We start from the raw sequence: 25,567 nt of genomic DNA on the forward strand, positions 1-25,567 counted from the left end.
CTCCTTAATACGTACAGTTGTCCTGTCCCATGAGCAGAAAAAACACCCCCAAAGCATGATGCTACCACCCCCATGCTTCACAGTAGGGATGGTGTTCTTGGGATGGTACGCATCATTCTTTTTCCTCCAAACACACATAGTGAAATTATGACCAAAAACATAAATGTTGGTCTCATCTGTCCACAAAACTTTCTCCCATAAGTCCCCTGGATCATCCAAATGGTCATTGGCAAACTTAAGACAGGCCTTAACATGTGCTGGTTTACCTTCCGTGCCATGCATGATTTCAAACCATGACGTCTTAGTGTATTACCAACAGTGACCATGGAAACAGTTGTCCCAGCTCTTTTCAGGTCATTGACCAAGTCCTGCCGTGTAGTCCAGGGTTGATTCCTCACCTTTCTTAGCATCATTGAGCCCCCACGAGGTGATATCTTGCATGGGGCTCCACTCCAATTGAGATTGAGCTCTTTGCTCTTAGCCATACTGAATGTTTGGGTCTTACTTAATGTATGGGGTGGACAGGTGTCTTTATGCAGCTAACGACCTCACACAGGTGCATCTGATTCAGGATAATACAGTGGAGTGGAGGAGGACTTTTAAAGGCGGACTAACAGGTCTTTGAGGGTCAGAATTCTACCTGATAGACAGGTGTTCAAATTTTTATTTTCAGCTGTATCACACAAATAAATTGTTTAAAAAAATCATAGATTGTGATTTCTGGATTTTTCTTTTTAGGTTGTCTCTCATTCAGTGGACATGCACCCACCGTGAACATTTCAGACCCCTCCATGGTTTCTAAGTGGGAGAACTTGTAAAATAGCAGGGTGATCACATACTTATTTTCTTGACTATATATACATATTCAAGGTTCCACTGGGAGTCAAATCCAGGAACTTCTGCGTGCAAAGCAGACATGATAACTACCACACTATGGCACCTATAGATTTATCATATGTAATGTGACAACATGTCAACAAACCTGCATATAGTTAGAACCAAGTTCAAACTAGGAATGTTTAAGATCATTGAGTTCCCAAAACAACTGAAACTGGTGTAATATTCATGCCAGGCCACTGGTTAGTGATGTGAAGGAAGATTTGCAAATGCTTGTTCACCAAAATATAAATACAACATACACACATTTTTCAGAAACGCTTTTGTGTTTTTGTGAGTTTAAAGTTGGAACTAAGTAAATACTGCACTAGTGGTGTGATAATGGTATAATTTGCACGACAAATGTTAGCAAAACTTTAGTTGCTTGGCTGTAATAGACAAGGTTCCACTGGGAATCGAACCCAGGACCTTCTGCGTGTTAAGCAGACGTGATAACTACTACACCATGGAACCCACGTGTATCACAAACGACAATTGTGTTTTTGTTTGCGCAGTGTTTCTAAAAAATAACAACTGATTAATAGTGTAATATGCAGGCCAGGCCACTGGTTTGCAGTGTGAAGAAAGACTTGCAACTGCTTGTTCACCTAAATATTTTTCAAAAGTTTTTTTGAATTTATTCTTGAGTTTAAAATTGGACCAAAATAATTACTGTATTAACATTGTTTTAATGATATATTTTGTCTATCAACATTTTTTTATAACTTACATATTTAAATTACAGACTATGACACCACTGTGCATGCCTGTAACCTTTCTTTACATCGCCAATTAGTGGCCTGGCATGCAATGTACACCACTTTCAGTTGTTTTAGGCAACTCAAAACTTCAGGACACAAATCGGTTCCATAGTGTAGTAGTTATCACATCTGCCTTACACACAGAAGATCCTGGGTTCGATTCCCAGTGGAACCATGTCTATCATAAAATTAGAGGTGTTACAAGTCTTTAAACAGAGGAGGTTGCTTGTACCCCAAAAGTTGCATTAATAATGATAAAATAATGTGTTTTATTACTCTGCATGAATCAGATCATCTCTACACTCTGTAGTAAATGAAACCTTGATAGATTTCTAATTACATTTAAGTTGATAATGACAGGTTATATAATTATTTAAAATCATATTTTGGCCACTTTATATTGAATTTGTTGGCATTTTTTTTTATTAAAAAACAAAAACAAAAAACTTTCTTTAAAAAAAATATTCAAGGAGGTTAATTTAGATATGTTCTAGATATGTTAATCCTATCTGTTGAACAATAAATAATAATAATAATATTATTACATATGATAGAAAAATTGCTAAGAATTAGGACCAAGTTCAAACGAGGAATGTCTAACTACTTTTGAGTTCCCAAAACAACTGAAAATGGTGTAATATACATGCCATGCCACTAGTTGGTGATGTGAATAAAATCTAAACTTTCCGTCCAGGTCTTAGAGAATAGTTTGTCGGTGTTTGTGTGGCTAAAGAATTTGTGTCATGTACACTTTGGGTTGTGTTTGTTGAAAATACTGTTTTACATTGTAAATATTTCACTGTGTTATTATTCATGTACCGATACCGAAACTGACAAAAAGACACTGTCATATAAATGTCAGTCCACCAGCTGGTCTTTGACACATATAAATTGAGGACCCTCATACTACACTATGGACCCCCAGAATGCACTGCTGTGTAGATAGAACCAAGTTCAAACGAGGATTATTTAATGACCAAAACGACTGAAATTGGTGTAATATGCATGCCAGGCCACTGGTTGGCAGTGTGAAAAAAGACTTGCAAATGTGTGTTTCTGTAAATATTTTCAAAAGTACTTTTGTGCATTAGTGAGTTTAACATTAGAACTAAGTAAATACTGCACAATTAGTAAAGTCCATAGCTATATCAATGCTTGTAATAGACAATATTCCACTGGGAATCAAAGCCGGGACCTTCTGCGTATAAAGCTGATATGATAACTACTACACTATGGAACTCATTTGTGTCTGGAAGTGTTTACTGTGTTTTCATTTGTGCAAAGTGGATTCATTGTGTATGTAGGAGTCTCAAAATAACCAAAAGTGGTGTAATATGCATGCCAGGCCAATAGTTGGCGATGTAAAGAAAGAAGGAATATTTATTTCTTTAGTTTATTTCGAATATGAACACACTTTCAGCATAATACATCACAAAATTTCACATCACACCGGTAACAGTTCGCGATGCCACCTCAGTAGAAGCATTTAAGTCTCACCTTAAAACTCATTTGTATACTCTAGCCTTTAAATAGACTCCCTTTTTAGACCAGTTGATCTGCCGTTTCTTTTCTTTTTCTTCTATGTCCCACTCTCCTGTGTGGAGGGGGTCCGGTCCGATCCGGTGGCCATGTACTGCTTGCCTGTGTATCGGCTGGGGACATCTCTGCGCTGCTGGTCCGCCTACGCTTGGGATGGTTTCCTGCTGGCTCCGCTGTGAACGTGACTCTCGCTGCTGTGTCTTGGATCCTCTTTGGACTGGACTCTCGCGACTGTGTTGTATCCATTGTGGATTGAACTTTCACAGTATCATGTTAGATCCGCTCGACATCCATTGCTTTCCTCCTCTCTAAGGTTCTCATAGTCATCATTGTCACCGACGTCCCACTGGGTCATTATTGTCACCAATGTCCCACTGGGTGTGAGTTTTCCTTGCCCTTATGTGGGCCTACCGAGGATGTCGTGGTGGTTTGTGCAGCCCTTTGAGACACTAGTGATTTAGGGCTATATAAGTAAACATTGATTGATTGATTGATTGATGATCATTTCACTTTACATCATGTCCGAAAAGGAGTAGGAAGTATTTAATCCTATCCCTTTCCCACTTCAGAGTGTTTACAAATATATACATTCATTTGCTGACTTCTTTTTGTAGCACAATGACATCCGTGAATGATTAATGCAGCAGTTTTGTAATATATAATTAAGTCAGTTATGATACACATACTGAGATGAAGAATATCTTATATTAAATAAGGTTGAAAGTGTTTCTCATAATTTTTCTTCTTTGTACTTTGTAAGCATTGTTCATTTGAATAACCTGTTAAACTGGATCATCAGTACATTGTTTAACTTCCTTACTTAATCCATTCTATAATTTAGTTCCACATACTGATATTGTAAAGGTTATAAGTGTTATACATGCATACAAATGTTTTAAATTCGATGTTCCTCTATGGTTATTGTTCTCCTCTTTAGTTGAGAAGAATTGTTGTACATTCTTGGTTAGCAGGTTATAGTTTGCTTTCTACATAATTTTAGCTGTTTGCAATTTTACCAAATCATCGAACTTCAATATTTTTGACTCAATAAATAAAGGGTTTGTATGTTCTCTATATCCAACAAATATGTATCAATCTAATTGATTTTTTTGTAACATAGTTAACAAATGAAGGGCACATTTGTAGTTGTTTCCCCATATTTTTACACAATAAATCAGATATGTAACACTAGCTAGCAGTAAAGAACATGAACTGATTTTTGGCCCGGGACGTATTTTGCTCTGTTGATTATTGAAATGTTTCTTGCCATCTTATGTTGTATATATTTTATATGAGATTTCCAGTTAATTTTATCATCTATTAATAGTGGTATTATTTATTTATCTATTTGTATTCCATTTATGATGCTCTTTTCTACTGTTACCAAATCGTATTATTTTAGTTTTACTGAGATTCAAAGATAGTCTGTTTTTGTCAAACAGTCTTTTTAATGTGTTCATTTCTTCGGTTATTATTTATATTATCTTCTGTGTTCTCTCCTGGACAGAAAGCAGTTGTGTCGTCAGCAAATAAAACTAACTTAGTCCTTTGTAACTTTACAAATGTTGTTTATATAAAGATTAAATAATATTGGTCCCCATATTGATCCCTTTGACGAACTACTTTGAGTTGCCAAAACAACTAGAAAATGGTGTAATATTCAAGCCAGGCCACTTGTTTGAAAGTACACCATTTTCACACGTTTTGGGGAAATCTGCGCAAGTAAAAACACACTTGGCTTGTAGGAAATGCATGGCCATAGTGTGGTAGTTATCACGTCTGCTTAATCTGCAGATGGTCCTGAGTTTGATTCCCAGTCGAACCTTATTTACCAAAAGCAAAATGACTGCAGTGTTCCTACAGATGATGATTTGCTAAGACTTATCCTGCAATATGTGCTTGTGCGGTATTTAGTTAAGTCTGAATGTAAACTCTTTCTCACTGGCACTCATCGAAGGTGGACACTTCCTTTTCCCTCTTCCTTATCTCACCTGCTTTCTTCTTTGTTTTGCCTTGTTTTACATTTCTTGTTGCCTCTTTTTGCACTGCTCTTTAAACTCTAAACAACTGAGTTGATCAACTGTCCTCTCTGCCTGTCTTGGCAGAATGGTTGCTGCTGGACACGTGACGGACTTGGGAGAAGAGGAGTGCTGCGTGCCTGACGACCCTGTCAGTCCAGTACGTTGAAGATATCTACCTATCTGGAACATGATAACAGGACATCTGCTGATTGGATTTCTCTGGCGTATCAACACATTGGAAGACGTTGACAGACATTCAAAGTACCCTAAAGTTGCCACAAATGACTGGAGAATGCGAGCAGAACAGTGGGCACTGAAACATTTGTGATTTCAGACTATATTGCAATCTTTGGCAACATCTTGGTCCTCGGTTCAGATCCCAGGGGAAAAAAATTACTATCACAAACAAAACATAGCATTTCTAAAGATAAGTATTTTGCAAACACTTATCCTATAAAATATATCATTACCACAATGCTAGTGCAGTATTTACTTAGTTGCAATTTTAAAATCACTAAAACACAAAAGTACTTTTGAAAAATGTTTACACAACACACAGTTGCAAGTCTTTCTTCACACTGCTAACTAGTGGCCTGGCATGCATATTACATCACTTTCACCTGTTTTTTGGAAACTATGCACAAACGAAAACATGGTTGCCCTTTCTGACAAACGTGGGTTCCATAGTGTAGTAGTTATCACGTCTGCTTTACACGCAGAAAGTCCTGGGTTCGATTCCCAGTGGAACCATGTCTACCGCAAAGTTAGAAACAGAGGTGTCACTAGTTTTTTAACCCCAGGGTTTACTTATCACCCAGAAGTTAGACTCATAATGATAAAATCATAATCATGTCTATCACAAGTAAAACAAGGGCAGTGTTGCGAACATTTTACCTTTTGCTAACTCTTGTCGCACAAAATGTACAATTTAAACAGAGTGTAATGACAGTACTTTTTTTGATGATTTATATATTTATATTTCAGAATTTTCTTTTTCCATTTTTTACACAAGCCCCATTAAAAAAATAACAAAATATCCATCCATCCATTCATTTTCTACCGCTTATTCCCTTTTTTGGGGTCGCGGGGGGCGCTGGCGCTTATATCAGCTACAATTGGGCGGAAGGCGGGGTAAACCCTGGACAAGCCGCCACCTCATCGCAGAACATAACAAAAAACTTCCTTTAAAAAATTTTTTAGGGAGGTTAATTTAGATGTGTTGTAGATATGTTAATCCTATCTGTAAAAAAATATATAATAATTAAGGTTTTTACATATGTTTTAAAAAACTGCTATGAATTAGAACCAAGTTCAAACCAGGAATGTTAAAGTCAAAGTGCCAATGACTGTCAAACACACACTTGGTGTGGCGAAATTATTCTCTGCATTCAACCCATCACCCTACTTTGAGCTCCCAAAACAACAGAAAATGGTGTAATATACATGCCAGGCCAGTAGTTGGTGATGTGAAGAAAAACTAAACTTTCCGTCCAGGTCTTACACAATAGTTTGTCGGTGTTTGTGTGACTTAAAGACTTGTGTCATGTATTCTTTGGGTTGTGTTTGTGAAAAATACTGTTTTACATTGTATTTCACTGTGTTTTTATTCGTGTACCAATACCGAAAGTGACAAAACATACTGTCATATTCATGTCAGTCCACCAGCTGGCCACTATCTATACCATATATATATATATATATATGTATAGTCATGGTACCACTGGGAATTGAACCCAGGACCTTCTGCGTGTAAAGCAGACGTGATAACCACTACACTATGGAACCCACATGTGAATTGAAGGTCTACCGTGTTTGCGTTTGTGCAGAGTGGATAAATTGTGTATAGTATCAAAATAACCAAAAATGGTGTAATATACATGCCAGGCCACTAGTTGGCGATGTGAAGGAATGACAGCCACGCATGACAACTGCTTTTTCTCTTAAGGCGTGCCAAGAGTCTTTGTTGATACAATAATTTTAAGTAAAAATTCTACTGTTTTGGTAGTGTAAGAATAAAGTTGTAAAAAGTACATGGTTCCACTGGGAATCGAACACAGGACCTTCTGCGTGTAAAGCAGACATGACAACTATTACACTATGGAACCTATAAATAGACTGCATTTAATGTGCCAACATGTCAAATTACCTGCATATAGTTAGAACCAAGATCAAATTAGGAATGTTTAAGTTCTTTGCGTTTGCAAAACAACTGAAAATGGTAAAATGTGTATGCCAGGCCACTAGTTGGGGATGGGAAGGAAAATTTGCAAATACTTGTTCAACGAAATATAAATATAAAATACACTTATTTTTCAAAAACACTACTGTGTTTTGTGTGTTTACAGTTGGAGTTAAGTTAATACTGCACTAGTGGTGTGATAATGGTATAATTTGGCCAACAAGTGTTTGGGTAGACATGGTTCCACTGGGAATTGGGCACAGGACCTTCTGCATGTTCAGCAGACATGATAACTACTACACTATGGAACCCACTTGTAGCTAAAACTACAACCGTGTTTTCGTCTGCGCAGTGTTTCTACAAAAACAACTGAAAATAGTGTAATGTGCATGCCAGGCCACGAGTTGGCAGTGTGAAGAAAGACTTGCAAATGCTTGTTTTCCTAAATATCTTTCAAAAGCACTTTTGTGTATTTGTAAGTTTAAAATTGGACCCAAGTAACTACTGCACTAGCAATGTTTTATTGATATATTTTGTTTATCAACATTTTTATAACATATTTATTTAATTTCACAGAAACCCCCCCCCCACCCACAAAAAAAATCTCAACTATGACGTTGTGCATATATACTCAGCAGATGTGATGACTACTAAACTATGTAATTTACGGATTAGTCGTATGTAATGTGACAACATGTCAACACACCTGCATCTAGTTAGAACCAAGTTCAAACTCGGAAAGTCTAACTTCGTTGAGTTCCCAAAACTACTGAAAATTGTGTAATATTCAGGGCAGGTCACTGGTTAGTGATGTGAAGAAAACTTTGCAAATGCTTGTTCACCAAAATATAAATATAACATACACATATTTTTCAAAAACGCTTTTGTGTTTTTGTGAGTTTAAAGTTGGAAGTAAGTAAATACTAAATGAGTGGTGTAATAACGGTATAATTTGTGCGACAAGTTTTGGCAAAACTGCAGTTGCTTTAGCTGTGATAGACGTGGTTCCACTGGGAATCTAACCCAGGACCTTCTGCGTGTTAAGCAGATGTGATAACTACTACACTATGGAACCCACGTGTGGGATTAACTACAACTGTGTTTTCGTTTGCGCAGTGTTTCTAAAAAAACAACTGAAAATAGTGTAATGTGCATGCCAGGCCACTAGTCGGCAGTAATACACATTTGTGTATTAGTGAGTTAAACATTGGAACTAAGTAACTACTGCAATAGCATTGTTTTAATGATATATTTATTCTGTCAACATTTTTTTTACAACTTACATATTTAAATTCAAGAAAAACAAAATAAAAAAAAAAATCTAAACTTTGACGCCGCTGTGCATCCCTGTAGCCTTTCTTTACCTCGCCAACTAGTGGCCTGGCATTCGCATTACACCACTTTTAGTTGTTTTACAAAACTCTTGTGTAAAAGAAAGCACAGTAAACCTTCCAGATGCTAATGGGTTTTGCAGTGTAGTAATTTGTACATCTGCTTTACAAGCAGAAGGTCCTGGGATCGATTCTCAATGGAACACACATACTACACAATATACCATTACCAGGCCATGAATTACACCCTTCAACTCAAAGTAGTCAAACATGCTTCGTAAGAACTTGGTTATAATTTTATGCCAATTTCTAAGACATATGTAAAAACATTAATGAGGTGTTTGTGTTTTAAAGATGTCACAAACATATCTAGAACATATTTAGATGAATTCCTCTAAATACTTTCTTTTTCATCTTTTTATTTTTTACAAAGAGTTGCCATCAAATTCCATATAAAGTGGCCAGTATATGATTTTAAATAATCATATAACCTATCATTATCCCCCAAAAGTTGCAATAATAATGATATAATAATAATTGTGTTTTATTATGAATTGTATAACTTTACATGAATCAGCTGCGACTTGTCCAGGGTGTACGCCGCCTTCCGCCCGATTGTAACTGATTTAGGCATCAGTGCCCCCCGCGACCCCAAAGGGGAATAAGTGGTAGAAAATGGACGGATGGATACATGAATCAGATAATTTCTATTTTACACTCTGTAGTAAATAAAAACTTGATAGATTTCTAATTATATTTAAGTAAATAACGACGGGTTATATATGTTGATTGGCAACACTAAATCGGCCCTAGTGTGTGAATGTGAGTGTGAATGTTGTCTGTCTATCTGTGTTGGCCCTGCGATGAGGTGGTGACTTGTCCAGGGTGTACACTTCCTTCCGCCCGATTGTAGCTGAGATAAGTACCAGAGCCCCCCGCGATCCTAAAGGGAATAAGCGGTAGAAAATGGATGGATGGATGGATGGATGGCACTTTTTTGGTAAAAAACACAAACAAAAAAACATTCTTTAAAAAAATATTTAGGGAGGTTCATTCAAAAATATTCTAGCTATGTTGATCCCATCTGTAAAAAAATGAAAAAATAAAAATTAAGGTTTTTTTATATGTTTAAAAAAATTGCTAAGAATTAGAACCAAGTTCAAACCAGGAATGTTTAACTACTTTGAATTCCCAAAACAACTGAAAATAGTGTAATATACATGCCAGGCCACTAGTTGGTGATGTGAAGAAAAACTAAACTTTCCGTCCAGGTCTTAGACAATAGTTTGTCGGTGTTTGTGTGGCTTAAAGATTTGTGTCATGTACACTTTGGGTTGTGTTTGTGAAAAATACTGTTTTATATTGTAAAAATGTCATGCTTTTTCTCTTAAGGCTTGCCAAGTGTCTCTGTTGATACAATAATTTTAAGTAAAAATTCTACTGTTTTGGTTGTGTAAGAGTAACGTCGTGGAAAGTACATGGCTCCACTCGGAATCAAACCCAGTACCTTCTGTGTGTAAATAGAATAGAATAGAATAGAAAGTACTTTATTGACCCCTGGGGGAAATTCAGCAAAGTAATTTCAAAGTAAATTCAGTAAAGCAGACATGATAACTACTACACTATGGAACCTATAGATTTGCCATCCATAATTTGACAATGTGTCAACATACCTGCATGTAGTTAGGCCAGGGGCGTCGCCAGACATATTTCACTGGGGCATGTGCCCCACTGTTGATCTCCAGTGCCCCAGTAAAAATTTCACCAATAAAAAAAAAATGCTTCAGAGTTTTAAGTCTACATAACATAGACAACAGCGCACATACTACTTAGTATGGTAATTGATTGCTACTGTATTCACTCCACTAACAATGAGCACATGGCTAATTAATATGGTAATTTATTCACGTGTGGATCGAGACTTCGGTTGAGAGAGAGAACGAGAGAGAGAGAGAGAGGGGCTGCGACTCACTGCGTGAGGTAGGTAACGTTAGCCAACAACAATTTGTTAATAACATTATTTTGATTTTGATTTTGATTCGACTCAAACTGTAACTCCTAAATGGATTTAAGAAAGTTATTCGCCCGCAGCAAGGAATGAGAGATGTAAGTGAAGTCCTAGCTAGGCAACATCATTGTCTTAAGTTGATGCTAAGTTAGCTAACGTTATTCCTTGTATCAAGACAAACATATTTATTTGCTGTACGAGCTGTCGGGGGAATTTCCAATGAACATGAAACTTAATGTTGGTTATTGTCTGCTGGTTCTGCATCAATGATGATTAGGAGTAAGCATGTGTGAGTTGAGTGCTTCTCAAATGCTTTATCTTCAGGAAGAAAAACATTTTTCCATATCATCAAGTCGTGAGCCAATTTTTGAATAATTCAAGTTTATTTCACAGAAAAATAGCACAGTAGACTTGTCTTGTTAATCAATGTGACTTTGACTAAAATAATCTTGTTTTGTCAACAGAAAAATGGCTACAACTAAAGCATCTGGTTTTGTTTCCAGAAAAAATATTAACATTTCTGTATTTGTTTTCAGAAAGATGGCTAAAAATATCGGGTTTTGTTGCCCCATTTAGATTTTTTAAAAATATATTTCCATGTCTGTCCTGAGTCCTCTTCCAACTTGTTAGTCGGTTTGCCTTTTGCTAAAATACTCACTAATAGTCACTAGAAAAAAAGGCTAAAATAATCTGGTTTTGTTGCCACAATTTGATTTTTTTTCTCCCTAAACTTTTTTTTTTCATGCACACATCTGACTGCGACTCACTGAAAATGACACACAATCCACTTTTATGCCACGACCCAGCAGTTGGGAACCACTAGTCAACTGTATAACAGTTACTGTAATATTTCCATGTCTGTCCAGAGTGATTGACCACTTTGCAAAAATGAAAAGGAGACGTTACAGTTTACTTCTCAGAAAATGATTCCCTGAACAGACACACAACAGTTGTTCATTTATTCTACTACCATGGCTTTATTGTTTTGTGTATATTTTATAGTTTTGTGTATCTGAAATAGGATTAGCCACATTGCCATAAATGGAAATTAAATAATATAAAAGAACCCAGAGATGTAGGGGTGCTTTATATTTTGTTTTACTTTTGTAGATGTTAAATTTGCAGATGATTACTGCAATATATATTTCAAAAAGATTCATTGCTCTTCCTTTTTGCTTTTACTAGTAGCAATTTAGAAGTCTGGAGTAAAAAAGCTCACAAGTAGGTCATATGCATTAGTTAATTTCAGGTGGTTAATCAAAGATCCATACAACATAATCTGATATGATTTCATAGTTTAAAGCACTATTTATGTATTTTTTATGATAAATAAGTGCTAAAATGTTTTTGCTTGCGCGCTTTGCACGCTCACATGAATTATTTGTGCCCCAGGTGTGCCCCAGTACAGTATTAGGTCTAGTGACGCCCCTGAGTTAGACCCAAGTTCAAATTAGGAACGTTAAGTTTTTTGTGTTCCCAAAACAACTGAAAATGGTAAAATGTGCATGCCAGGCCACTACCTGGTAATGTGAAGGAAGATTTGCAAATGCTTGTTCACCAAAATATAAATATAACATACACACATTTTTCAAAAACACTTTTGTGTTTTTAGTTAGAAGTAAGTATATACTGCATTAGTGGTGTTATAATATATAATTTATGCAATAGGTATTTGGTTTTGGTAAGCATGGTTCCACTGGGAATTGAACCCAGGACCTTCTGTGTGTTAAGCAGATGTGATAACCACTACACTATGGAACCCACTTGTACCTATAATGACAATTGTGTTTTCATTTTTGCAGTGTTTCTAAAAAAACAAATACAAATCATGTAATGTGCATGCTAGGCCACTAGTTGGCAGTGTGAAGAAAGACTTACAACTGCTTGTTCACCTAAATATTTTTCAAAAGCACTTTTGTGTATTCGTGAGTTTAAAATTGGACCCAAGTAAATACTGCACTAGAATTGCTTTAATGACATCTGTTGTCTATTAATATATTTTTTTAAATTTACGTATTTAGATTACAGAAGAAAAAAGCCGGAAAAATCTCAACTATGACACCACAGTGCATCCCTGAAGCTTTTCTTTACTTCGCCAACTAGTGGCCTGGCATGCACATTGGACCATTTTCAGTTGTTTTTCAAAATAAAACTCAGTAAACCTTCTTGCTGCACATGGGTTCTATAGTGTAGTAGTTATCATATCTGCTTTACATGTAGAAGGTCCTGGGTTTGAATCCCAGTGGAACAATGTCTACCACGAACAAAACATTGATATGGCTGAAAATAAAGAGTATCCTATAAAATATACTATTATCACACCATTTTCAGTTCTTTTGGGAAGTCAAAGTAGTCAACCATTCCTCGTAAAAACGTAATTATATTTGTATGCCAATTTTTAAGACATATGTAAAAATCTTAATTAGGTGTATGATAAACATATCTAGAACATATTTAGATGAATTCCCCAAAATATTAGATTTTTTTTTTTTTTTTACAAAAAGGTGCCAACAAATTTAAAGAAAAATATTATAAATAGATCATAAATCTGTAGAGTTTTCATTTACTACAGAGTGTAAAGTATAAATTATCTGATTCACGTAGATAAATACAAATGATAATCATCCATAATCATGAATTATGGCTATAATATTATTAGTGCATTGAACATTGTTTTATTTATATGCACATATGTTTACATATTGTGTTATTATATACGACACATCCATATGTTCTATAGTGTAGTAGTTATACTTTAAGTCACAGTTTGTCTTATAACTTACATCACTATGTACACAGTGTACACCAATTTTAGTCAATTTTGGCAACTCTGCGTGAAAAAACCCCCGAAGGAAACCTCTTGTAGTCACATGGGTTCCATAGTGTAGTAGTTATCACATCTAAATTACACGCAGAAGATCCTGGGTTCAATTCCCAGTGGAACCATGTCTATCACGAGCAAAACAATGGCATTGCTAAAGAACAACATTTTGCAAACACTTATTTAGAAAAATTTACCAGTAAAACATCACTACTGCATCCATCCATCCATCTTCAACCGCTTATTCGGAATCAGGTCGCGGGGACAACAGCTCCAGCAGAGACCCCCAGACTTCCCTCTCCAGAGCAACATTAGCAACTTCCTCCTGGGAAATCCCGAAGCGTTCCCAGGCCAGAGAAGAGATGTAATCCCCCCATCTGGTATTTGGCCTGCCGTGGGGTCTCCTCCCAGTGGGACACAAAACGAGGACCTCCTTAAGGAGACGCTCGTGAGGCATCCGCACAAAATGCCCGAACCACCGATGCTCCATTCCAAGTGAAGGAGCAGCGCCTCTACTCCGAGTCTCTCTCGGGTGACTGAACTTCTCATCCTATCTCTAAGTGAGATGCCAGCCACCCTTCTGAGGAAACTCATTTCTTCCGCTTGTATCTGCAATCTTATTCTTTCGGTCATGACCCACACTTCATGTCCAGAGGTGAGAGTTAGTTGATAGCTCGTTAGACCAAGAGCTTTGCCTTCTGGCTCATCTCTCGTTTCTTCACAACAGTGCGCAGAGAGACTGTAATATTGCCCAAGCTGCTCCGATTCTCCGGCTGATTTCCGTCTCCATCTTTCCCTCACTCGTCAACAAGACCCCGAGATACTTAAACTCCTCCACCTGGGACAGAGTCTTGTTCTCTACCTAGACTGTATAAACCATCGGTCTCCTGCTAAGAACCATGGACTTAGATATGGAGATGCTGATCCTCATTCCAGCCGCTGAACACAAGCTGCGAACCGATCACTAGTGCAGTATTTACTTGCTTCCCATTTTAAACTCACTAAAACACAAAAGTTCTTTTGAAAAATATTTCGGTAAACAAACAGTTGCAATTCTTTTTTCACACTGCCAACTAGTGGCCTGGCATGCATAATGACCTACTCAGTGGCCTAGTGCAGTGGTTCTCAAATGGGGGTACGCGTACCCCTGGGGGCACTTGAAGGTATGCCAAGGGGTACGTGAGACTTTGTCAGTCTTCTTTACTGTCAAAGACATTTTGAAGAATCAACCAAAACCAACAGTCAAATGACAAACCCAGTATCCAATGTCACCTTTCAACAGAGCGGTGTTTCATCCTGTTGTTCTAAAGTGTCTATTATCTGGGAGATTGACACAGGCATTTAACTTTTCCACACACCATCCTGAATCATGGTTTCAACCGTAGTCCATGTTAACTACCAAGCCGTAACTTACAAGGGTTGGCTGAACTGCTATTAAGGTACAACGCAATCCCAAGGGGTACGTGAGACTTTTCAAAAATATTCTAAAAATAGCAACAATTCAAAAATCGTTCATAAATATGTTTATTGAATAATACTTTAACAAGATATGAATGTAAGTTCATAAACTGTGAAAAGAAATGCAACAATGCAATATTCAGTGTTGACAGCTAGATTTTTTGTGGACATGTTCCATAAAGATTTATTTTTGAAATGTTTAGAATTAAGTTCATGAATCCAGGTGGATCTCTGTTAAAATCCCCAAAGAGGGCACTTTAAGTTGATGATTACTTCTATGTGTAGAAATCTTTATTTATAATTCAATCACTTCTTTATTTTTCAACAAGTTTTTAGTTATTTTTGTATCTTTTTTTCCAAATAGTTAAAGAAAGACCGCTACAAATGAGCAATATTTTGCACTGTTATACAAGTTAATAAATCAAAAACTGTTGACATAGTGCTTTATTTTACTTCTTTTTCTATTTTTTTCAACTAAAAATGCTTTGCTCCGATCAGGGGGTACTTGAATTAAAAACATTTTTCACAGGGGGTACATCACTGAAAAAAGGTTGAGAACCAATGGCCTAGTGGTTAGAGTGTCCTCCCTGAGATTGGTAGGTTGAGAGTTCAAACCCTGGCCGCGTCATACCAAAGACTAAAAAAATGGGACCAATAAACTCTCTGCTTGGCACTCAGCATTAAGGGTTGGAATTGGGGGTCAAATCATCAAAAATGATTCCCGGGTGCGGCACCCCTGCTGCCCACTGCTTTCCTCACCTCCCAGGGGGTGATCAAGGGTGATGGGTCAAATGCAGAGGACAAAGTTCACCACACCTAGTGTGTGTGTGACAATCATTGGTACTTTAACTTGAACATAATATTGCACCATTTTCACACATTTTTGGGAACTCTGTGCAAGCAAAAACACACCTGGCTTTTCTGATACACATGAGGTCCATTGTGTAGTAGTTATCACGTCTGCTTAAAATGCAGAAGGTCCTACGTTCAATTCCCAGTTTAACCATGTTCACCACAAGCAACATTTCTACAGTGTCTGTAAAGTTAATGATTTCCTTACACTAATCCTGCAAAATATGCTAGGGCAGTGTTTACTAAGGTCCAATTTATTTCTCTTTCTCACTGGCAGTCATGGAAGGCAGACACTTTTTTTTTTCCTCTCCCTTATCTCACCTGCATTCTTCTTAGTTTTAACTTTCTTGTTGCCTCTTTTTGTACTGCTCTCTAAACCCTAAAGGAGAACATTATCACCAGACCTATGTAAGCGTCAATATATACCTTGATGGTGCAGAAAAAAGACCATGTATTTTTTTTAACCGATTTCCGAACTCTAAATGGGTGAATTTTGGCGAATTAAACGCCTTTCTGTTTAACGCTCTTTTTGCGATGACGTCAGAACGTGACGTCTCCATGGTAATACAGCCGCCATTTTCATTTTCAACACATTGCAAACATTGGGTCTCAGCTCTGTTATTTTCTGTTTTTTCCACTATTTTTTGGAACTTTGAAAACATCATGCCTCGTCGGTGTGTTGTCGGAGGGTGTAACAACACTAACAGGGAGGGATTCAAGTTGCACCACTGGCCCGAAGATGCGAAAGTGTCTGCCGCCAGACCCCCATTGAATGTGCTGGAGTGTCTCCACGTTTTACCGGCGATGACAGACATGGCACAGAGATGTATGGATAACCTGCAGATGCATTTGCAATGATAAAGTCAACGAAATCACAAAGGTGAGTTTTGTTGATGTTGACTTATATGCTTATCAGACATATTTGGTTGCGGCGTGACTGCCAGCTAATCGATGCCAACAGGCTATGCTAACCGATGCTAACATGCTATTTACCGGCGGTGCTAAAGCAGACATGGCACAGAGATGTATGGATAACCTGCAGATGCATTTGCAACTATATTACGTTTCCTTCCACCCACATTTAATGCGAAAAAAACACTTACCAATCGAAGGATTTAAGTTGCTCCAGTGTCACGAGATGCGAAAGTCCTGATCGTTTGGTCCGCACATTTTAGCGGCGATGCTAACGCAGCTATTCGGCCATGCTATGGCTATGAATAGCGTCAATAGCTATTCGCTCATTAGCTTCATTTTCTTCTTCAATACTTTCATACTCCAACCATCCGTTTCAATACTTGCGTAATCTGTTGAATCGCTTATGTCGCTGAAATCCGAGTCTGAATCCGAGCTAATGTCGCTCTATCTTGCTGTGCTATTCGCCATTGTTTGTTTACATTGGCAGCACTGTATGACGTCACAGGGAAATGGATAATCGCATCGCAAATAGTGAAAATCAAGCACTTTAAAGCTTTTTTTAGGGATATTCCGGGACCGATAAAATTTTGAAAAAAACTTCAAAAAATACAACAAGCCACTGGGAACAGATTTTTATTGTTTTTAACCCTTTTGAAATTGTGATAATGTTCCCCTTTTAAACAATGGAATTTATCAACTTGCCTCTCAACAAATTTGTCAAGGTTAACCTGCCTGTCTTGGCGGAATGGTTGCTGCTGGACACATTGGAAGACGCTGACAGTTGGAAGTATCCTAAGGCTGCCACAAATGATTGGAGGATGCGAGCAGGACAGTGGGCACTGAGACATTTGTGATTTTTTTCACCAATACACAAAAGTACTTATGAAAACGTTTTACACAAACACACAGTTGCAAGTCTTTCTTCACACTGCCAGCTTGTGGCCTGGCATGCAAACGAAAACATGGTTGCCCTTTCTGACACACATGGGTTCCATAGTGTAGGGAATGGAACCATGTCTACCACAAGCAAAACAACTGCAGTGTTGCTAAAGTGTAAACTTTGACTAACACTTGTCGCACTAAATATACCATTTCCACATAGCATGAAAGAATGACAAGCATGCATGCCAACTGCTTTTTCCCATAAGGCTTGCCAAGCATCTTTGTTGATACAATAATTTTGTATCCAAAATTATTACAATAATTTTGGATACAAAATTATTGTATCAAGTTCCCCAGAACGTGTGAAAATGGTGAAGAGTTTAAACTTTCTTGTTGCCTCTTTTTGCACCGCTCTCTTAACTCCAAACAATGCAGTTGATCAACTGGCCTCTCAACAAATTTGTCAAGGGGAACCTGCCTGTCTTGGCAGAATGATTGCTGCTGGACACGCGACGGACTCTTGGGAGAAGAGGAGTGTTGCGTGCCTGGCAACCCTGTCAGTCGAGTACGTTGAAGATATCTACCTATTTGGAACATGATAACAGGACATCTGCGGATTGGATTTCTCTGGCGTATCGACACATTGGAAGACGCTTACAGACATTCAAAGTACCCTAAAGTTGCCACAAATGACTGGTGAATGCGAGCAGAACATTGGGCACTGAGACCTTTGTGTTTTTCGACTATATTGCAATCTCTGGCAACATCTTGGTCCTGGGTTCAATTCCCAGTGGAAACCATGACTATCACAAACAAAAAATAGCATTTGTAAAGATACGTATATTGCTAAAACTTATCCTATAAAATATATCATTACCACAATGCTAGTGCAGTACACAACACACAGTTGCAAGTCTTTCTTCACACTGCTAACTAGTGGCCTGGCATGCATATTACACCATTTTCACCTGGTTTTTGGAAACTATGCACAAACGAAAACATGGTTGCCCTTTGTGACAAAAGTGGGTTCCATAGTGTAGTAGTTATCACGTCTGCTTCACACGCAGAAGGTCCTGGGTTCGATTCCCAGTGGAACCATGTCCACCACAAAGTCAGAAACAGAGGTGTCACTAGTTTTTTAACACCGGGGTTTACTTATCACCCATAAGTTAGACTCCTAATGATAAAATCATAATCATGTCTGTAACAAGCAAAACAAGGGCAGTGTTGAGAACATTTAACCTTTTGCTAACTCTTGTTGTGCAAAATATACAATTTCCACAGAGCGTAATGACAGTACTTTTTTTTTGATGATTTATATATTTAAATGGCTTCACGGTGGCAGATGGGTTAGTGCATCTGCCTCTGAATACAAGGGTCTTGAGTAGTCAGGGTTCAATCCCAGGCTCGGGATCTTTCTGTGTGGAGTTTGCATGTTTTCCCCGTGAATGCGTGGGTTCCCTCCAGGTACTCCGGCTTCCTCCCACTTCAAAAGACATGCACCTGGGGATAGGTTGATTGGCAACACTAAATTGACCCGAGTGTGTGAATGTGAATGTTGTCTGTCTATCTGTGTTGGCTCTGTGATGAAGTGGCGACTTGTCCAGGGTGAACCCCGCCTCCCGCCCGATTGTAGCTGAAATAGGCACCAGTGCCCCCCGTGACCCCAAAGGGAATAAGTGGTAGAAAATGGATGGATATATTTATATTTCAGAACATTTTTTTTTAAATGTTTTACACAAGACCCGGTTTCCCTCTGAGCTATGGGACCCGATACAACATTCTCACTTTCTGCTCAAGTATTACGCCACTGTGCATGTTTGTAGCTCTTATTTACATCGGCAACTAGTGGCGTGGCATGCATATTATACCACTTTCAGTTGTTTTTTGGAAACTCCGTGGAAAAGATTCCCAATGGAACCATATACTCTACTCTTACACAACCAAAACAGTTGTATGTTTACTTAAAATTGTAAAATTGCGTCAACAGCGACAAGGATGCTTAACAAGCATTAAAAGAAAAACAGTTGGCATGCATTCTTGTCGATCCTTTACATCGCCAACTAGTGGCCTGGCATGCATATTACACTAATTTCCGTTATTTTGAGATTGTGACACGAACACGAAGACAGTAAAGCATCCCAACACAAATGGGTTCTATAGTGTAGTAGTTATCACATCTGCTTAACACGCAGAAGGTCCTGGGTTCGATTCCCAGTGGAACCATATCTATCACAAAGATAGAAACACAGGTGTCCTTACTTTTTAAACAGCGGGGTTTGCTTATCCCTCAAAAGTTGCACTAATAATAATACAATAATAATTGTGTTTTATTATGATTTGTATTACTTTACATAAATCAGATCATCTCTACTCTACACTCTGTAGTAAATGAAAACTTGAAAGATTTCCAATCATATTTAAGTGAATAATGACAGGTTATATGATGATTTAAAATCGTATTTTGGCCACTTTATATTGAATTTGTTGGCACATTTTTGTTAAAAAACAAAAACAAAAACATTTTCTGAAAATGGTAAAATATGCATGCCAGGCCACTACGTGACGAAGCGGTTGTTGCTGGACACACGACGGACTCTTGGGAGACGAAGGAAGGAGTGCAGCGTGCCTGGCGAGCTTTTTCTGTCGACGATGTGAAGATATCCACCTATTCGGAATTATGACAACAGGACATCTGCTGATTGGAGTAAGTGTTGCTCTGTTTTGTCGACAAATTGGAAGTTGCTGGCAGTCTTCAAAGTACCCCAAAGCTGCCACAAATGATTGGAGGTTGCGGGAAGAACTGTGGATCACATCGGACTGTCTACCCCGCAGTTTTTGAGGACCAGTCATTGACAATTTTAGAGTGAAAAGCTAATTTTTATTTTCACTTGCATACAAATCATTCTAACTTGGATTGTTTCCCTGACTTCGAGACTCTCCCGAAGATCGCTGCAACAAAGACACAACAAACTCCCTTTTTTGTCTCTCATGGACACACACCTGTTGTTGTGAACTTTGGACTAGCGATGGCAAATACATCAAGTCGCGGAACAGAGACACACTATGGGCTTTTATACACACACACATCTACAAAAAAATATACGCCACACATACACCCCCCCGTCCCCCTATCCAACACCCTCGACGCAAATCCCGTAGGGGTGATGAATGGATGGTCAGCGCCTGAGAGCTGCGACCTTCCACCATGACCTTGAACTACCTTTCCTCTATTGCTAAATATCTCGAGATGTATGTTGTAATATGTATATGTGCTTTGCTATGGAGGTTTTTTTCTCACTCCGAACTGGGCCCCCTTAGGAGCCCAGTCTGGATTGTATTATTTTACTCATCCTTCCCCAGCGTTGACCTTTTTCCCATCTTATACGGAGCGCCTTATGGCGACCCATCAGCGTTCTTGTTCTGTAACCCTGTACACTGTTTGTTTGTCTAATCTTGAACAGGTTTGTGCTGAAAACAAAGTTTCGTTGTACTTGTTGACAATAAAGACCTACCTACCTACCTAGTTGGTGATGTGAAGGAAGATTTGCAAATGCTTGTTCACCGAAATATAAATATAACATACACCTATTTTTTAAAACCACTACTGTGTTTTTACAGTTGGAGGTAAGTTAATACTGCACTAGTGGTGTGATAATGGTATAATTTTCGCAACAAGTGTTTGGGTACAGTAGACATAGTTCCACTGGGAATCGAACCCAGGACGTGTTAAGCAGCTGTGATAACTACTACACTATGGAACCCACTTGTGGCAAGGACTGCAACTGTGTTTTCATTTGCGCAGTGTTTCTAAAAAACACAACTGAAACTAGTGTAATGTGCATGCCAGGCCACTAGTTGGCAGTGTGAAGAAAGACTTGTAACTGCTTGTTCACCTAAATTATTTTCAAAAGCACTTTTGTGTATTATTGAGTTTAAAATTGGACCCAAATAATAATACATGAGCAATGTTTTAATGATATATTTTGTTTATCAACATTTTTTATAACTTATTTGTTTAAATTTACAGGAAAAAAAAATCTGAACGATGAAATTGTGCATGCCTGCAGCCTTTCTTCTTCAACTAATGGCCTGGCATGCATATTACGCCACTTTCAGGTGTTTCACAAAACTCTGTGAAAAAAAAAAAAAACACAATAAAGCAATTAGATGCACATAGGTTCCATAGTGTAGTAGTTATCACATCTGCTTGACACGCAGAAGGTCTTGGGTTTGAATCCCAGTGGAACCATATGCATCACAAAGGTAAATACGGAGGTGTTACTTGTTTTTAAACACAGGGGTTTGCTTATCACCCAAATGTTGCACTACTATTGATAAAATAATAATTGTGTTTTAGTATGATTCATATTACTCTACATGAATCAGATCATCTCTGCTTTACACTCTGTAGCAAATGAAAACTTGATAGATATCCAACCATATTTAAGTGAATAATGACAGGTAATATGATTGTTTATAATCGTAATTTGCCCACTTTGTATTGAATTTGTTGGCACGTTTTTGTTAAAAAACAATCACAAAAAACTTTCTTTAAAAAAATATTTAGGGAGGTTAATTTACATATGTTGTAGATATGTTAATCCTATCTATAAACAAATATATATATATAATAATTAAGGTTTTTACATATGTTTTAAAAAAACTGCAAAGAATTAGAACCAAGTTCAAACCAGGAATGTTAAAGTTAAAGTGCCAATAACAGTCACACACACACTTGGTGTGGCGAACTTATTCTCTGTATTTGACCCATCACCCTTGTTTAACTACTTTGAGTTCCCAAGACGGGCAGCACGGTTAGTGCATCTGCCTCACAATACGAAGGTCCTGAGTAGTCCTGGGTTCAATCCCGGGATCGGGATCTTTCTGTGTGGAGTTTGCATGTTCTCCCTGTGAATGCGTGGGTTCCCTCCGGGTACTCCGGCTTCCTCCCACTTCCAAAGACATGCACCTGGGGATAAGTTGATTGGCAAGACTAAATTGGCCCTAGTGTGTGAATGTGAGTGTGAATGTTGTCTGTCTATCTGTGTTGGCCCTGTGATGAGGTGGCGACTTGTCCAGGGTGTACACCGCCTTCCACTCGAATGTAACTGAGATAGACACCAGTGCCCCCCCGTGACCCCAAAGGGAATAAGCGGTAGGAAATGGATGGATGGAGTTCCCCAAAACAACTGAAAATGGAGCAATATACATGCCAGACCATTAGTTGGTGATGTGAATCAAATCTAAACTTTCCGTCCAGGTGTTACAGAATAGTTTGTCGGTGTTTGTGTGACTTAAAGATTTGTGTCATGTACACTTTGGGTTATGTTTGTGAAAAATACTGTTTACATTGTAAATATTTCATTGTGTTTTTATTCATGTACCGATACCAAAAGTGACAATAAATACTGTCATATTCATGTCAGTCCACCAGCTGGCCACTTTATATACAGGTAGTCATGGTTCCACTGGGAGTGAACCCAGGACCTTCTGCATGTAAACCAGACGTGAAAACCAATACACTTTGGAACCCATGTGAGTCATGAAGGTCTACCATGCTTGCGTTTGTGCAGAGTGGATAAATTGTGTACGTAGAAGTCTCAAAATAACCAACAATGGTGTAATTTACATGCCAGGCCACTAGTTGGAGATGTGAAGGAATGACAGCCGTGCATGCCATCTGCTTTTTCTCTTAAAGCTTGCCAAGAGTCTTTGTTGATACAATAATTTTAAGTAAAAATTCTACTGTTTTGGTTGTGTAAGAATAAAGCAGTAAAAGGTACTGCTGCGTTTTAAGCAGACATGATAACTACTACACTATGGAAGCTATAGATATGTCATATATAATGTGCCAACATGTCAACATACCTGCATATAGTTAGAACCAAGTTCAAATTAGGAATGTTTAACTTCTTTGCGTTGCCAAAACAACTGACAATTGTGTAATGTGCATATCAGGCCACTAGTTGGTGATGTAAAGGAAGACTTGCAAATGCTTGTTCGCCAAAATATTAAAAAAAAAATGCACCTATTTTTCAAAAACACTTTTGTGTTTTGTGAGTTTTAAGTTGGAAGTAAGTTAATACTGCACTAGTGGTGTGATAATGGTATAATTTGTGCAACAACTGTTTGGTTTTGATAGACATGGTTCCACAGGGAATTAGCACAGGACCTTCTGCATGTTCAGCAGACATGATAACTACTACACTATGGAACCCACTTGTACCTAAAACTACAACCGTGTTTTCGTTTGCGCAGTGTTTCTACAAAAACAAACGAAAATAGTGTCATGTGCATGCCAGGCCACTAGTTGGCAGTGTGAAGAAAGACTTGCAACTAAATATATTTCAAAAGCACTTTTGTGTATTTGTGAGTTTACATTTGGACCCAAGTAACTATTGCACAAGCAATGTTTTATTGATATATTTTGTTTATCAACATTTTTTACAACATCATACATATTTAATTTCACAGAAACCTGGTTATAATTTCATGCCAATTTTTAAGACATATGTAAAAACCTTAATTACGTGTTTTCGTTTTAAAGATGTGACAAACATATCTAGAACATATTTAGATGAATTCCCCTAAATATTTTCTTTTTTCATTTATTTTTTATTTTTACAAAGAGTTGCCAACAAATTCTGGAGTGTGTATGATTTTAAATAATCATATAGCCTGCCATTTCCCCCCAAAAGTTGCAATAATAATGATATATTAATAATTGTGTTTTATTATGATTTGTATTACTTTACATGAATCAGATCATCTCTATTTTACACTCTGTAGTAAATGAAAACTTGATAGATTTCTAATTATATTTAAGTAAATAACGACAGGTCGTATGATTATTTAAAATCGTAATTTGGCCCCTTTACATTTAATTTGTTGGCCCTTTTTTGTTAAAAAACAAAAACAAAAAAACCTACTTTAAAAAAATATTTAGGGAGGTTAATTTAGATATGTTGTAGATATGTTAATCCCATCTGTAAAACAATAAAAAGTAATAAAGGTTTTTACGTATGTTTTAAAAAATTGCTAAGAATTACAACCAAATTTAAACCAGGAATGTTAAAGTCAAAGTGCCAATAGCTGTCACACACACACTTGGTGTGGCACAAATTATTCTCTGCATTCAACCCATCACCGTTGTTTAACTATTTTGAGTTCCCAAAACAACTGAAAATGGTGTAATATACATGCCAGGCCACTAGTTGGTGATGTGAAGAAAAACTAAACTTTCCGTCCAGGTCTTACAGAATAGTTTGTCGGTGTTTGTGTGACTCAAAGATTTGTATCATGTACACTTTGGGTTGTGTTTGTTGAAAATACTGTTTTACTTTGTAAATATTTCACTGTGTTTTTATTCATTCACCGATACCGAAAGTGACAAAACACACTGTCATATAAACGTCAGTCCAACAGCTGGTCACTATCGATACCATGTATATATTCATATATATATATATATATACATATATATAGTCATGGTACCACTGGGAATTGAACCCAGGACCTTCTGCGTGTAAAGCAGACGTGATAACTACTACACTATGGAACCCATGTGTGTCATGAAAGTCTACAGTGTTTGCGCTTGTGCAGAGTGGATAAATTGTGTATGTAGAAGTCTCAAAATAACCAAAAATGGTGTAATTTACATGCCAAGTCACTAGTTGGCGATGTGAAGGAATGACAGCTACGCATGACAACTGCTTTTTATCTTAAGGCGTGCCAAGAGTCTTTGTTGATACAATAATGTTAAGTAAAAATTGTAGTACTAAAAAGTACATGGTTCCACTGGGAATCGAATCCAGAACCTTCTGCGTGTAAAGCAGACATGATAACTACTACATTATGGAACCTATATATTTGCCATAATTAATGTGACAACATGTCAACATACCTGCATATCGTTAGAACC

General features: G+C 37.6%; 1 protein-coding gene and 11 non-coding genes across 12 annotated transcripts in view; 5 read left to right on the forward strand and 7 right to left on the reverse strand.

Annotated features, from left to right (window-relative positions):
- LOC133538166 (contactin-associated protein-like 5) overlaps window positions 1-25,567 on the reverse strand; it is a 309,867-nt gene that overhangs the window by 113,408 nt on the left and 170,892 nt on the right. The window lies entirely within an intron of this gene.
- trnav-aac (transfer RNA valine (anticodon AAC)) lies at window positions 1,278-1,350 on the reverse strand. The gene has a single exon. It is a non-coding gene; the product is annotated as a tRNA-Val (tRNA).
- trnav-uac (transfer RNA valine (anticodon UAC)) lies at window positions 1,740-1,812 on the forward strand. The gene has a single exon. It is a non-coding gene; the product is annotated as a tRNA-Val (tRNA).
- Window positions 5,875-5,947, forward strand: trnav-uac (transfer RNA valine (anticodon UAC)). The gene has a single exon. It is a non-coding gene; the product is annotated as a tRNA-Val (tRNA).
- On the reverse strand, window positions 6,910-6,982 carry trnav-uac (transfer RNA valine (anticodon UAC)). The gene has a single exon. It is a non-coding gene; the product is annotated as a tRNA-Val (tRNA).
- On the reverse strand, window positions 8,379-8,451 carry trnav-aac (transfer RNA valine (anticodon AAC)). The gene has a single exon. It is a non-coding gene; the product is annotated as a tRNA-Val (tRNA).
- trnav-aac (transfer RNA valine (anticodon AAC)) lies at window positions 12,404-12,476 on the reverse strand. The gene has a single exon. It is a non-coding gene; the product is annotated as a tRNA-Val (tRNA).
- On the forward strand, window positions 18,669-18,741 carry trnav-cac (transfer RNA valine (anticodon CAC)). The gene has a single exon. It is a non-coding gene; the product is annotated as a tRNA-Val (tRNA).
- trnav-aac (transfer RNA valine (anticodon AAC)) lies at window positions 19,797-19,869 on the forward strand. The gene has a single exon. It is a non-coding gene; the product is annotated as a tRNA-Val (tRNA).
- On the forward strand, window positions 21,823-21,895 carry trnav-gac (transfer RNA valine (anticodon GAC)). Its single transcript has one exon. It is a non-coding gene; the product is annotated as a tRNA-Val (tRNA).
- Window positions 25,135-25,207, reverse strand: trnav-uac (transfer RNA valine (anticodon UAC)). The gene has a single exon. It is a non-coding gene; the product is annotated as a tRNA-Val (tRNA).
- Window positions 25,436-25,508, reverse strand: trnav-uac (transfer RNA valine (anticodon UAC)). The gene has a single exon. It is a non-coding gene; the product is annotated as a tRNA-Val (tRNA).

The sequence above is a fragment of the Nerophis ophidion genome, linkage group LG19, assembly GCF_033978795.1.
Source record: "Nerophis ophidion isolate RoL-2023_Sa linkage group LG19, RoL_Noph_v1.0, whole genome shotgun sequence".
NCBI classification, from domain to species: domain Eukaryota; kingdom Metazoa; phylum Chordata; class Actinopteri; order Syngnathiformes; family Syngnathidae; genus Nerophis; species Nerophis ophidion.